Source organism: Pseudorasbora parva, chromosome 16 (genome assembly GCF_024679245.1).
Source record: "Pseudorasbora parva isolate DD20220531a chromosome 16, ASM2467924v1, whole genome shotgun sequence".
Lineage (NCBI taxonomy): Eukaryota > Metazoa > Chordata > Actinopteri > Cypriniformes > Gobionidae > Pseudorasbora > Pseudorasbora parva.
This window is the reverse complement of record NC_090187.1, coordinates 13,454,455-13,466,843: the sequence shown is the minus strand read 5'-3', so window position 1 is coordinate 13,466,843 and position 12,389 is coordinate 13,454,455. Positions and strand designations below refer to the sequence as shown.

Here is a 12,389-nt window from a genome sequence, read left to right as displayed (position 1 = left end):
TTCCACGACATTGCACACTCGTACTATTTATACACATTTTTGTGAGAATACCCTGATACAATACAATAAATCTTTCAAACCCCAAATTTTAATTCACATCTGTGAAACATGAAGCATGTGTTGAGATGCCCAGGAGATAGACGTTAATCATACACAAAATAATATTGAATAATAAAATATGAATCATATATGATTTAAAAAAAAATACTTTTAGTTATTTAGTTTTGTTAAATATAATTTTAATACCAACTGTTTATGATAAATAATTTAATACCACATGAATGTGAATAATTCAGCAAAATTGTCAATGTCAAAGTATTCTGTTTTTAAATATTCTTTGCCACAACAACAAAGATTCCTTGAGCTTAACTAATGTAGACTGTGAAATTCTACTTACTGTGAGAGTTCCAAAAATGCGATGCATTTTTGTTCTAGTTAGTTTTCTGCAGGTCATATTCCTTTCCTGAAATGTATAATCAGTTCATTAGCAAGCCTTTGCAAAACCCAGGTTGCTGAATCTATTATGTTATGCATGGTCAACTAAAAGCTAAAGTTGCATCCTGCTGCTAACCTTATTATAAACTTTAGAATCCATTGAAAGGCAATCTACAATTATAATGTTCCATACTTAGATGTTTTGTGAAAGTGGGCTCTTTTCCCCACTTCAATTCAATCATCAACCCATTTCATCAAGCAAGAAGGCCCCCAGACACCACCTGTGCGTTAAAGCAAAACTCCAATAGTGTTTCTTTTAAAGCATAAAAGTCATATTACACTGTATACTATAGAATATACTATAAAATTCTATATAATTACTGTGTTGACTACAAACAAACAAATAAATAAATATATAAATAAATAAATGTGTTTAATTATTTAAAACGTTAATAAATTGCAGCTTTCTGTTTTAAGATTTAAGTGTGGTGTATAACTTTTTGCATAACTAGTGCCACCAAACAGAATTGCAACACTACTGCTTGCACTGCGTCCTGACACATTATTGGGGAATGCCTCAACGACAGCATAAGCCATCACTACTAAACTGCAAAAAAACTACACTTCTTGTTTCTAGTCCAAATATCTAAAAAATCTTAAATCAAGAAGCATTTACTAGATAAGTAAAATGAAATAAGACATTTTGTTCTTGTTTTCTAGGGGAAATAATCTAAATAAGTGAGTTTTTGCTTAAAACAAGCAAAATTATCTGCCAGTGGGGTGAGAAAATAAACCTGTGGCATTAACAACAGTATTTTATATATATATATATATATATATATATATATATATATATATATATATATATATATATATATATATATATATATATATATATATATATATATATATTTATATATATATATATATATATATATATATATATATATATATATTTATTTTTTTTAATAACACACAGAGCTGCAGCACAGCTTTTCTCTCTCTCTCTCTCTCTCTCTCTCTCTCTCTCTCTCTCTCTCTCTCTCTCTCTCTCTCTTTTTTTTTAAGACAAATCGCAAGAGAGCAAAGTAAAATACTGGAACCAGTCCCCATATGCCCCCTTGTTGAAAATGACAGAACTTAATAGATCAAACTGCATTACCATCAAATAGAAGTTTAGGCGCATCTCTTTCCTATGATACAACCATTTCACAGTCACTAAAAGCACGTAAATAATAAAATAATCTGTTGTAATCATTCTTCTCTGCAACTTTGCTATTACAGCTGAAAATCATCAGAAGGATTTATTGGCTTAATGGCACAATATACCACAGACCATTAATCAGGTTATCATACTATAAACAGATATAGCTGGCATTATGCATTTAAAGCTTTATTTGTTTCATAACCTAATGAACACATTTCAGCAGATACTTCAGCGAATGTATATTGACTACTGAATGTGCACTACAATGTTGAGCTTACTGTAAGAGTAACATAATGAGTGGTACAGGACTTGTGAACAACTTGCCCATAAGAAAGAAAATCGCAAATTGAATATCTCAATTGTCACCATAGACTGCAATGTTATTAAATGGCAAACTACATTTATATATATATATTTTTTAATCCGAAACAAAGTTGCACAACAAAGTCACAATAGTGCAGGGTTTAGACACAGATAAGGGATAACACAGACTGGCATAGACAAAGCTTGTACTAAATCCCTGGTCTATAGTGTAGCGTATTCTGGTCAAGAAAGGCCTACTTACTTGCCTAGATGACAACATCAAAATGTTCCCCATGCACATGGATCCACAAAAAATAAAAATAAAATAAAATGCTGTATTATGCTGCCAGGCCAGAAGTTGGCAATGCTACTTCATAAAACACTAACCACCTATAGACTGAACATGCAATATGCATTCACATGACATCAATGCTTTCTCAAAGTCTTTTTGTTGTTTGTACAGATATGGCAACTTTATTGTTTTCAAGAATTTACACTTTGAAACCTGAAAGCCCAAAGTTTGCATTTTTTAAGCACCCAAATGCAGTTGTACTGTCTCTATATTCCTTACTATCATGGTCAATTGTGACTGATGCCACATTACCCACTAAGCGCCTATAGTTTAGTTGCTCAAAGTATTGCAATGTTAAATTTAAAACATTAAACTGTTTACACTGTGTGTGGGTAAACTATTTTATCATTTGTAACAAATTCCAATATTTTTGTGTATAGAAAAGATGAGAGGGGCAAGCATTGAACCCTGAGGCCCTGCTGTGGTAAGTTGTTGTGACTTGAACACTGCTCTCCTCTAAGAAATATCAAAAGTTACACCTGTGTGTAGGACTGAAATAAAGAGAAGTTCTTTTGATAGATTTTGGAAACTGCTTGACTTCTGATTCTTAGATTTACCCTGACCAAAAAATAAAAATAAATAAAAAGTATAAAAAAATTAACAACAACAACAAAAACGTATTCTTACATTCTTAGTTTCAAAAAGGGTTACAACTAATTGAATTGGCAAATATGCAAAGTATCCAGAAAAACATCTAAGACTCAATGATAACTTATTTCTTATCAGTTTAACTAAGGTATGCTATCTATTTCTATTTATTAGTATTTCATGATGAATTTTAGTGTGAATTGTTAATCATACTATAAACCAGTTAATAATAACACTAACATACAGTAATATAGAGTCAGTCTTTGGGAAAGTGGATATATCTCAGATCAAACAACACTATAACGATTGCCTTTAGCAAGAGCATAGTCAAAACAGAAATAATTCTTAAAATTAAATCTATCCGTAGAGCAGCTTTATTTAAGATACTCTTGGTGGATTCAGTAAACATCATGACAATAATGATGTGTGGATGTGGCAAGCATTTGATGAGTTTACTGATTGTTTATCTGCCAGTACACTAACTCATTGGTTATTACAAATTTAAAAGTGGAAGGTATGGGCATAATGAGTAATCAGTGTGTGTGTGCGTGTGTGTGTGTGTGTATGTGTGTGTGTGTGTGTGACCTGGTAATCCCTACGTTATGGGGACAAAATGTCCCCACAAAGATGGCAATATCCGAAATCCTTGTCCTTGTGGGGACAGTTTTAGGTCCCCATGAGGAAAACATCTTATAAATCACACAGAAGGAGTTTTTTTGAGAAAGTAAAAATGCAGAATGTTTCCTGTGATGGGTAGGTTTAGGGGCAGTGTAAGGGGATAGGATGTCCAGTTTGTACAGTATGAAATCCATTACGCCTATGGAAAGTCCCCATAAAACATGGAAACACGACGTGTGTGTGTGTGTGTGTGTGTGTGTGTGTGTGTGTGGCCTGGTAATCCCTATGTTATGGGGACAAAATGTGCCCACAAAGATGGCAATATCCGAAATCCTTGTCCTTGTGGGGACATTTTTAGGTCCCCATGAGGAAAATATCTTATAAATCACACATTTGAAGTCACCAAAGTCAGTGTGTGTGTGTGTGTGTGTGTGTGTGTGTGTGTGTGTGTGTGTGTGTGTGTGTGTGTGTGTGTGTGTGTGTGTGTGTGTGTGTGTGTGTGTGTGTGTGTGTGTGTGTGTGTGTGTCTGTGGCTTCCTGTCTAACTGTATCTTCTATCTGTATTCATGAAGCAGCAAAGCAACAGCAACTGCAAAACTTGTATACAATTGGTCTCCAATTAGTCCCCTTTATAGTAGGGTCAGAAGGTGGATTGTAGTTGGCCAACATAGAAACTGCTCACAGCCAACCTGAGGTTGCTCTCTGGGTTTGTGCTGAGGATGACTCTACAAAATGACAAAAGCCACACTGTTTTCAAGAAGCCATCAACATCTCGCAGTCGAGGTAAACTAGCCAGAGGACGATGCGGTGAAGTTATATCAAAACGCTTTTCTCTTGTAACCTCCTGCCTTTAAGCGACGAGTTACATATAAAAAGCATAAAGTGCTACAACCCCTGTTGTGGGGACTCCAGAATAAGTTATAGAAACAATAAGACCGGCTACAAGATACAGTTCTTTCGCAGAATACCCTGTTTATAATATATGTTGTGTAATCTCTAAAATGTCCCCTGCATTACGAGTGCATAACATGATGATAGCAAAACCGTCATGTCTCTTATGTCTGTTTCTCATGTCTAGTGAGACTAGTCTAGTCTCACGCAACTAGATTTTATTAACGCTTAGTAAAAATAACATATGTTCTTAATGATTATTGCTATTCACACTAAGGGCATATAGCAATTTATGCTATTAACACTAAGTTTAAATGGCAACTAGATTTTATTAACACTCAGTGAAAATAGCATATTTTCTTAATGATAATTAGAAAATATAGATGTTATTTATATTTTTAATACAGCTGCTATGAAATATAATATAAAAAATATATAGATGTTATCATTAAGTATTGCTTAGTGCTCTGTAGATCAGTTTGTCCATTAAGGGCTACTGTAGAAACATGGCGGTGCAAAATGGTGACTTCACTTTAAGGGGACCTGTGGTGTATGTAGATAGAAATCTCATTTACAAGATAATAAAAACATAATGGTTCATTGTGGTCTTTATACACCACTGAAAACAAGTATGTATATTATGCATCATGGCAATGACATTTAGGGCTGCCTATATTTTGTACACCTGCACACCATTGGCAGGTAAATTCTGACCTGCGAGATTTCATAGGAAAGAAAAGGTACAGAGAAATGTTTTTTTCCCCATAGTGTCAGCTACTGATGTGTTTGCATCTACAGTTCTAATTTTTTTGTGCAGTTTATATCTGGGTGTTCTTCTGAAATTAAAAATTACATACAGGTGAATTTCAGACAGTTGACATATTGTTGTTGTGTCAGGGACTGCCAGAAATGAAAATATAAATCACATACACTCAAAATAATTGTTACTCAAACAGCTTGAACCTGCATAAATTGAAAACTAACCAAACAGGAAGACGCTACACACTGGAGACATGACAGACAGCAGAAAAACACTCCACTAAAAGAGCAGGACACATGGGTTTATTCTTCCTGTAGGGGGAATCTGCTAATTAGCTGTTGAGAAAGACTGACATTTCCTCTTGTTGACTAATTTAAAAGAAAACAATAGTAAATATATACAGTATTGGTCCACATTTTTGTTGTTAATGTTTTTGAAAGAAGGCCCTTTGTGGCGAGGTGAATGAGCGAGGGACATGGGAGGAGCAAGTGAGACCGAGGACGTGATTGCGAAGGAGCGTCACCTGCAAGCCACACTGGTCTCGAGTCCTCTCAAGAGGGAGTTCGGAGGCATTTAAGGACGAGCGACACCAGTCAAGGACGAGAGAGGACCAGGCCTGGACTTTACGCTGAGTTTTGTTTATGGTTTGTTATGTGTGTGCGGGCAGTCGTCCGTGAGGGGCTGCCCGCGGTTTACTTTCGTTTAGTTTATTTAATACAAGTTGTTGAATGTTCGCCCGTTCCCGCCTTCTTCCTTCCCATCTACGAACTTTAGTACACCCATTTGCTAATTAAGCCTGCATTTATTTGATTAAAAATACAGAAATATCATGCAATATTATTACAATTTAAAATAATGATATTGTAATATACTTTAAAATATCATTTATTTCTGTGATGCAAAGTAAAATTTTCATCAGCCAGATTGTGTCACATGATCCTTCAGAAATAATTCTAATATGCTGATTTGATACGCTGTTATTATCAATGTTGGAAACAGTTGTGCTGCTTAAATGTATTAACAGTGCTTCACTTTTTCACACATTTTGTTATGTTACAGCTATATTCCAAAATTGATTCAATTCATTCTTTTTTCCCTCAATTCTACAAACAATACAACATAATGACAACATGAAACACTGCACCAATCAGGCCTGTATTGTACAGTGGAATTATGTAATCTGCTCATTAAAAGGCACATGACAGACCGCCGGGAGTTTGCCAAAAGGCACCTGGAGGTCTCTAAGACCATGAGAAACAAAATACTCTGGTCTGTTTAAATAAAGATCGAACTCTTTGACCTGAATGGCAAGAATCATGTCTGGAGGAAACCAGTAACCGCTCATCACCTGGCCAAAACCATCCCTACAGTGAAGCATGGTGGTGGCAGCATCATGCTGTGGGGACGTTTTTCAGCGGCAAGAACTAGGAGATTGGTCAGCATAGAGGAAAAGATGAATGCAGCAATGTACAGAGACAACTTTCATGAAAAACTGCTTCATATGCTCCGGACCTTAGATTGCGGTGAAGGTTCATCTTCCATAAGTACAATGATACAAAGCACACAGCCTAGATAAAGTAATGACTACAGGACAACTCTATGAATGTCCTTGAGTGGCCCAGCCAGAGCCGAGACATGAACACAACTGAACATCTGGAGAGGCCTGAAAATGGCTGTGCACCAACGCACCCCACCCAACCTGATGGAGCTTAAGAGAAGAATAGAAGAAACTGCCCAAAGATAGGTGTGCCAAGCTTGTAGCATCTTGAAGTGACAGTTGAAAGAGCCTTGTGAGAAGTTTGTAAAGAACAACATTTATTCACACAAACACACACACACACACACCTATATATATATATACACTGTAAAACCCAACAAGTTACGGTAACTCAAACCATTTGAGGAAACCGATTGCTTCAAACCAATTAAGTTTTAAAACCATTAAGTATGAGTACTGAAAACTCATATACATTGAGTTAAATTAACTCATATTTTAGTGTTGTTTAAGTGTTAAAACTTATATTTTAGTGTTGTGTTGATCAATTATTAAGAGTAAACTGAACTTAAAGATTTTAAGTTAATTTTATTAATTCAGTTTGAATTCAGGTAACAAATCTAACTAAGTCTTAACAACTACATGGTTACTTAAATGGTTTTAGGAAACAGATTGCGGCAAATGGTTTAAGTTCATCAAACTCAAAGTGATTAAGTTACATAAGACTAAGCACAAGCTAACATTGGTACAAAATGAAGACAGAACAGGAGGGTATTTTTAAGTAATTTATTGAAATATAACATTTACATCATAAATACAGTATGCCATATGTTCACAAATATAACTAGACAAAAAATATTAGACTTTTTCACCAAATAAAACAGCACAAACATGTTTAAAAAAGTCATAACATTTAAATAACCAAACATATAAAATAAAAAAAATTATGTAAAAAGGTACGTTTCCTCAAAAAGCAAAAGCACTGTATGATCTTTAATGTACTCTAAGTGTATTGCACTGACCGAAGACTTGGCAGACATCACCACCTCATCTTTAAAGACAATCAAAGCATCCAGTGGGTTTAAAGTTAACGTTCCCTCTTCCTCCTCGACAGTAAGGATGGTGACTGTTGGCTTCTGCACCTGGTCAAGCTCCTTTTTCTATATGCATTGGAAAAAAGTTTGTATGTCACCACATATAAAAATAACCCTTGTCAGGGCAGACACCATATTTCAATTTTCATAAATAAAAAAAACGTTGTTATAAGGAACGGATTATTGTTGATTTAATTGGGCGTGTGCTTATTTAAAACCCTGTAGTTCAATTTTGTAAAGATGTTAAGTTGTTTGTCAGCAAGGTTTAATTGGGGGAAAAACATTTTCAGGGGTGTATCAGCCGAATGTTCTAGACCTTGAATTGAATGACGAATTGAATTGAATTCAAGCGATAATGCACACATTGCAAAACATTTGTTTTTCATGTCAGTATGTCATAAATAGAAAGAGGCAACAGTTTATCTGTCAAAGATTTGTCGCTCACATCACGCCGCATCCAGTGTAGACAACATAACGGACTATAAGGGGCTCTTTTGTCCTGTCGCGCTGCTCACATCCGGTGTAGACAAAGTGAAACAAGACAGATTTGATTAACAAATTTTAAATGGATAATGGCAAGACATCCTTGGTGTAAATTACGTTCTTCTTTCAGATTAATATAATCAGAGCGGTATTAATAAATGTCCTGCTTAATCCAAGCATTATAATGGCAGTAAATGGCTGTCCAAAATTTGAAGCCAAAAAAGTGCATCTATTCATTATAAAAGTAATCCACATGACTCTGGAGGGTTAATAAAGTACTTCCGAAGTGAATCGATGGGTTTATATAAGAAAAATATCCATATTTAACTCGTTATAAAATAAGAAAATAACTAGTTTCCGGCGCAACGATGACGTCGGATATAGCGTAAAAAAGCATAACAGCCACGGCGTTGACGGCGGACGCAACGTAAAAAACATAAATGATGTGACAATGATGTCGGGCGTTGCACAAGCGTTTTGAATCACGAGAGGAAATTTTTTTTACACAAACCCATCGATTTAATTCAGAAGGCCTTTATTATTCCCCCGGAGCCGTGTGGAGCACTTTTAAAATGGATGGATGCACTTTTTTGGGCTACAAATTTTGGGCTGCCATTCACTGCCATTATAAAGCTTGGACGAGCCAGGACACGTATTAATATAACTCTGATTGTATTCGTCTGAAAGAAGAATGTCATTTACACCAAGGAGGACTTGAGGGGGGGAGTAAATCAGGGTGAACGATTCCTTTAAGCTTGAGCTGAGATTGGTTTATTATGTGTCAAATAAGCTTTTGCTGTGCTCAATGAATATGCTAATGAAAGCCTAAATTAAACGTTTTGAAGACTAGATTTTCAATGGACAGATTAATAAAATTCTTATGTGTTTGGAACAATACGAGGGTTGGTAATTTATGAATCATGACTGAATTTGTATTGGCAAGTGGACTATACATTTAAGACAACTTGAATGATCAACTATCAGTCACTGTAACCACACCATGCATTTATGCTGGTGGCAGCTGAAAGGTTAACATGTTGCTAAATAAATGTAATGTAGTTTTGACATGTGTCCTACCTTGTGTCTTGAAAACATCTCCTGAATCTTCCTTTTAAATAGTAACAGACCTGCCAGGATCGTAGTTTTTTTATGATTCATGACAAGACTTCTTTCAACCACTGCAAATCTAGCATTGCCAATTACCTTACACCTTTACAAACCCAAGGCAACTTCAGGATAACTGCCAGTGAAAATATAACACACTAAATGTTTCTGTTTATATTAGGAAAGCCGACTATAACAACAACTTTCAAGACTTGACCAGTATTCTCCTGAAGCAATACAACATGACTTTGAATGATAGACAGACTGGACTTTGGACTTTAAGCCTTTTAAAAAAATCATATTGCTTCAGAAGACTTACAAGTTGTGCTAAAAGACATTTATGGTCATAATTACGTTTGCAAAAATAGCAATTCATTCAAAAATTTAAATTGAAGAACAAACTTATATTTGTATGAACATTATGTAACTGTTCATAACGTTATCATTTGCATTTTGCACAGTAACGTTACAAAATTCCATTGATTTGGTTTAATGTTAATTCTAACTTACTTACTCATAGAATTGTAGCCACGTTGCTGCCATTGCACCTTCGTCTTTGCTCTGAAAAGATTTAAAAGCATGGCAACAATGTGTTAGTGTGAGTTTCAAATGAGAAAACGTCATGAGAAACAAATAACAGTTTAAAATTTTATCTAACGTTAGCAAAACAGGATCTAAAATGCTCCTCAAGTCACTTTGTTCACCCCGGAGCTTCAGCTGCTTTAGTCAAATTAACTAGCATCACATATGATAGAGGAAACTCGAATTCGATTAACAATACATTTAAAACGGTTGTAATATAAGGAATGCGTGAGTTTGCATTAACGTTACCTTTTGCTTTAACGTAAGTTAGTTAACGTCACTGTGGCACGAGACGAGAGACATGGAAAGATGACCAACTGTCTCAAAAGCCAGCGTTTATCTGTCCGACTGTGAGAAAGCACAAACATATATTTTTTAATTCCCCGCTGACAAACTGCAGTGTAAAACAGCATAATTAACTCCAAACATTGATAACACTGGTGCAATAGCGCATTTGCTCCTAATGTTAGATTGTTTGCTGGCTAACTTTACACACAACATTACTGAGCTGGTTAATCTTCGGATAAACATAAAAGAGTTACGAAAATAACACTGAAAACGTTCAAACATGAGCGAAATATGAATAAATAAGTTTGAAACGCTTACCTTTTGTTTTTCTTGACTGTAGCGCGAGCCGTCCTGCTGTGACTGGACTGAAGGAGGGAAAATGGTGCGGTTTTTGTTACCTCGGAAACTCACTGGGATGATACTTTGACATGACTAAATGTAATGACTTTAAAAGAGCTTAATGTAAGACTGTAGGCTTAATATGAGGTAGATTAATGTATATACTATTGTTTATTTATTTATTTTATCAGCTTTTAGTCTTTCCTGTAGCTCAATGAGTAGAGCATGGCGCTAGCAACGCCAAGGTCATGGGTTCGATTCCCAGGGAAAGCAAGACTTGACAAAAATGTAAAATGTGTACCTTGAATACAATGTAAGTCGCTTTGGATAAAAGCGTCTGCCAAATGCATAAATGTAAATGTAGTTATTTAATTGGCCATAGATGTAAAATACTAGATTAAATAAATATCTGTAACTTAAACCATTAGAGTTAAAAAGTTTTAGTAACTTATTTAGATTGAGGTTTGCTTACAATAATACATTTTTGAGTTAACATCACACATATTTGTTAAGTTGAATTAACTTTTTTGGTAACATTAAGTAAAATGAACTTATTTCATTTAGTGAATTTCACTGTTAGGTTTTACAGTGTATATATATATATATATATATATATATATATATATATATATATATATATATATATATATATATATATATATATATATATATATATATATATATTAGTAAACAATTGAAGTGCCAGTTAAAATGAGCCTTGTGAGAAGTTTGTAAAGATGAAGACGAAAACAAATTGTGCCTCAACATCTCTAAGGGCAAATAGCCATTAGTTCAAAATCACAGAGCCATGTTCCCTCTCTCTGTATGCACCACACACTGAATAAATGCATGTAAATGCACTTTAGAACGTGCACTGCCTGTCTCAAGTTGTTGTTGTTATTTATTCCTTTTTATTCAATCTTATGCTTATGCTAAGGGTCCTTGCCAAAAAAATAAAGCATTAGAACTCTGGAGAACAATAAGTCTTAAAAATTACCCCAGAAAGATACGTTTAACCCTGCTTAAACTTGGTCCAATGCCTGTATGGATTGTACTTTTCAATTCTGCAAAGAAGTCTTAAGAAAGTTAGTACAATGTTTCCTGATTCCTTAATCAATGCCATCATACACAAATTAATTGAACTGAATTGTCAAGAGCTTCACCAGTTTGGGTTTTCAATGTGCCATTCCATAACACAACAGCTGCCGCTCTTAATTATATGCATGGAGCTCTGCATACATAAAATGAATGTACGTTGATTAATGCCAAAAGTGTCATTCCCTCATTCTGCACTTATACTCAATTACCTGTACATCAAAATGCAAATTGTGATCAAACCATAATTCATGATAATTAATAAAAAATAAAGGCAAAATTATTCAAGACTAAACATAGCCCGTCAGATTTAATATGACATTAGGACAAGATGGGATATGTAAAATAGATTTTGAACAGTACTCAAGAAGAGAATAATTACTTGATGTTTGTAGCAGTGAAGGCACATCTTAAATAACTTGAATTCAAATCAGCTTAAAAGGCGCACAATGTTACACCTGGAATGAAAAAGATTCAAGTGATCTTTAAAGATAATCAAGTCTATTTTTAAAGGTAAAGTGTGTAATTGCAGAACCACTAGTGGTAACAGATGGAATTGCAAAAAGTAATGACTATTCCGTATGTCTTTCTGAATAAACACATAAGTAATATATAACACAAATAAATTTCATCAAATTAAAAAGGTTCCAGTGGGAATGGGTTAGGTTAGGGGATGACAGCAACAAGACAGGTAATAAAAAAAAAAAAAAAAAAAAAAAAAAAAAAAAAAAAAAAATATATATATATATATATAT

The 12,389-nt window shown here is 34.5% G+C and overlaps 1 protein-coding gene and 1 long non-coding RNA gene across 2 annotated transcripts in view; both read right to left on the bottom strand.

The window, feature by feature from the left end:
- spon1a (spondin 1a) overlaps positions 1–12,389 on the bottom strand; it is a 281,162-nt gene that overhangs the window by 98,114 nt on the left and 170,659 nt on the right. The window lies entirely within an intron of this gene.
- Positions 7,305–11,060, bottom strand: LOC137043426 (uncharacterized). The gene is made up of 4 exons (XR_010898477.1): positions 10,519–11,060; positions 10,162–10,260; positions 9,845–9,891; positions 7,305–7,809 (listed from the first exon to the last, which is right to left on the bottom strand). It is a non-coding gene; the product is annotated as an uncharacterized lncRNA (long non-coding RNA).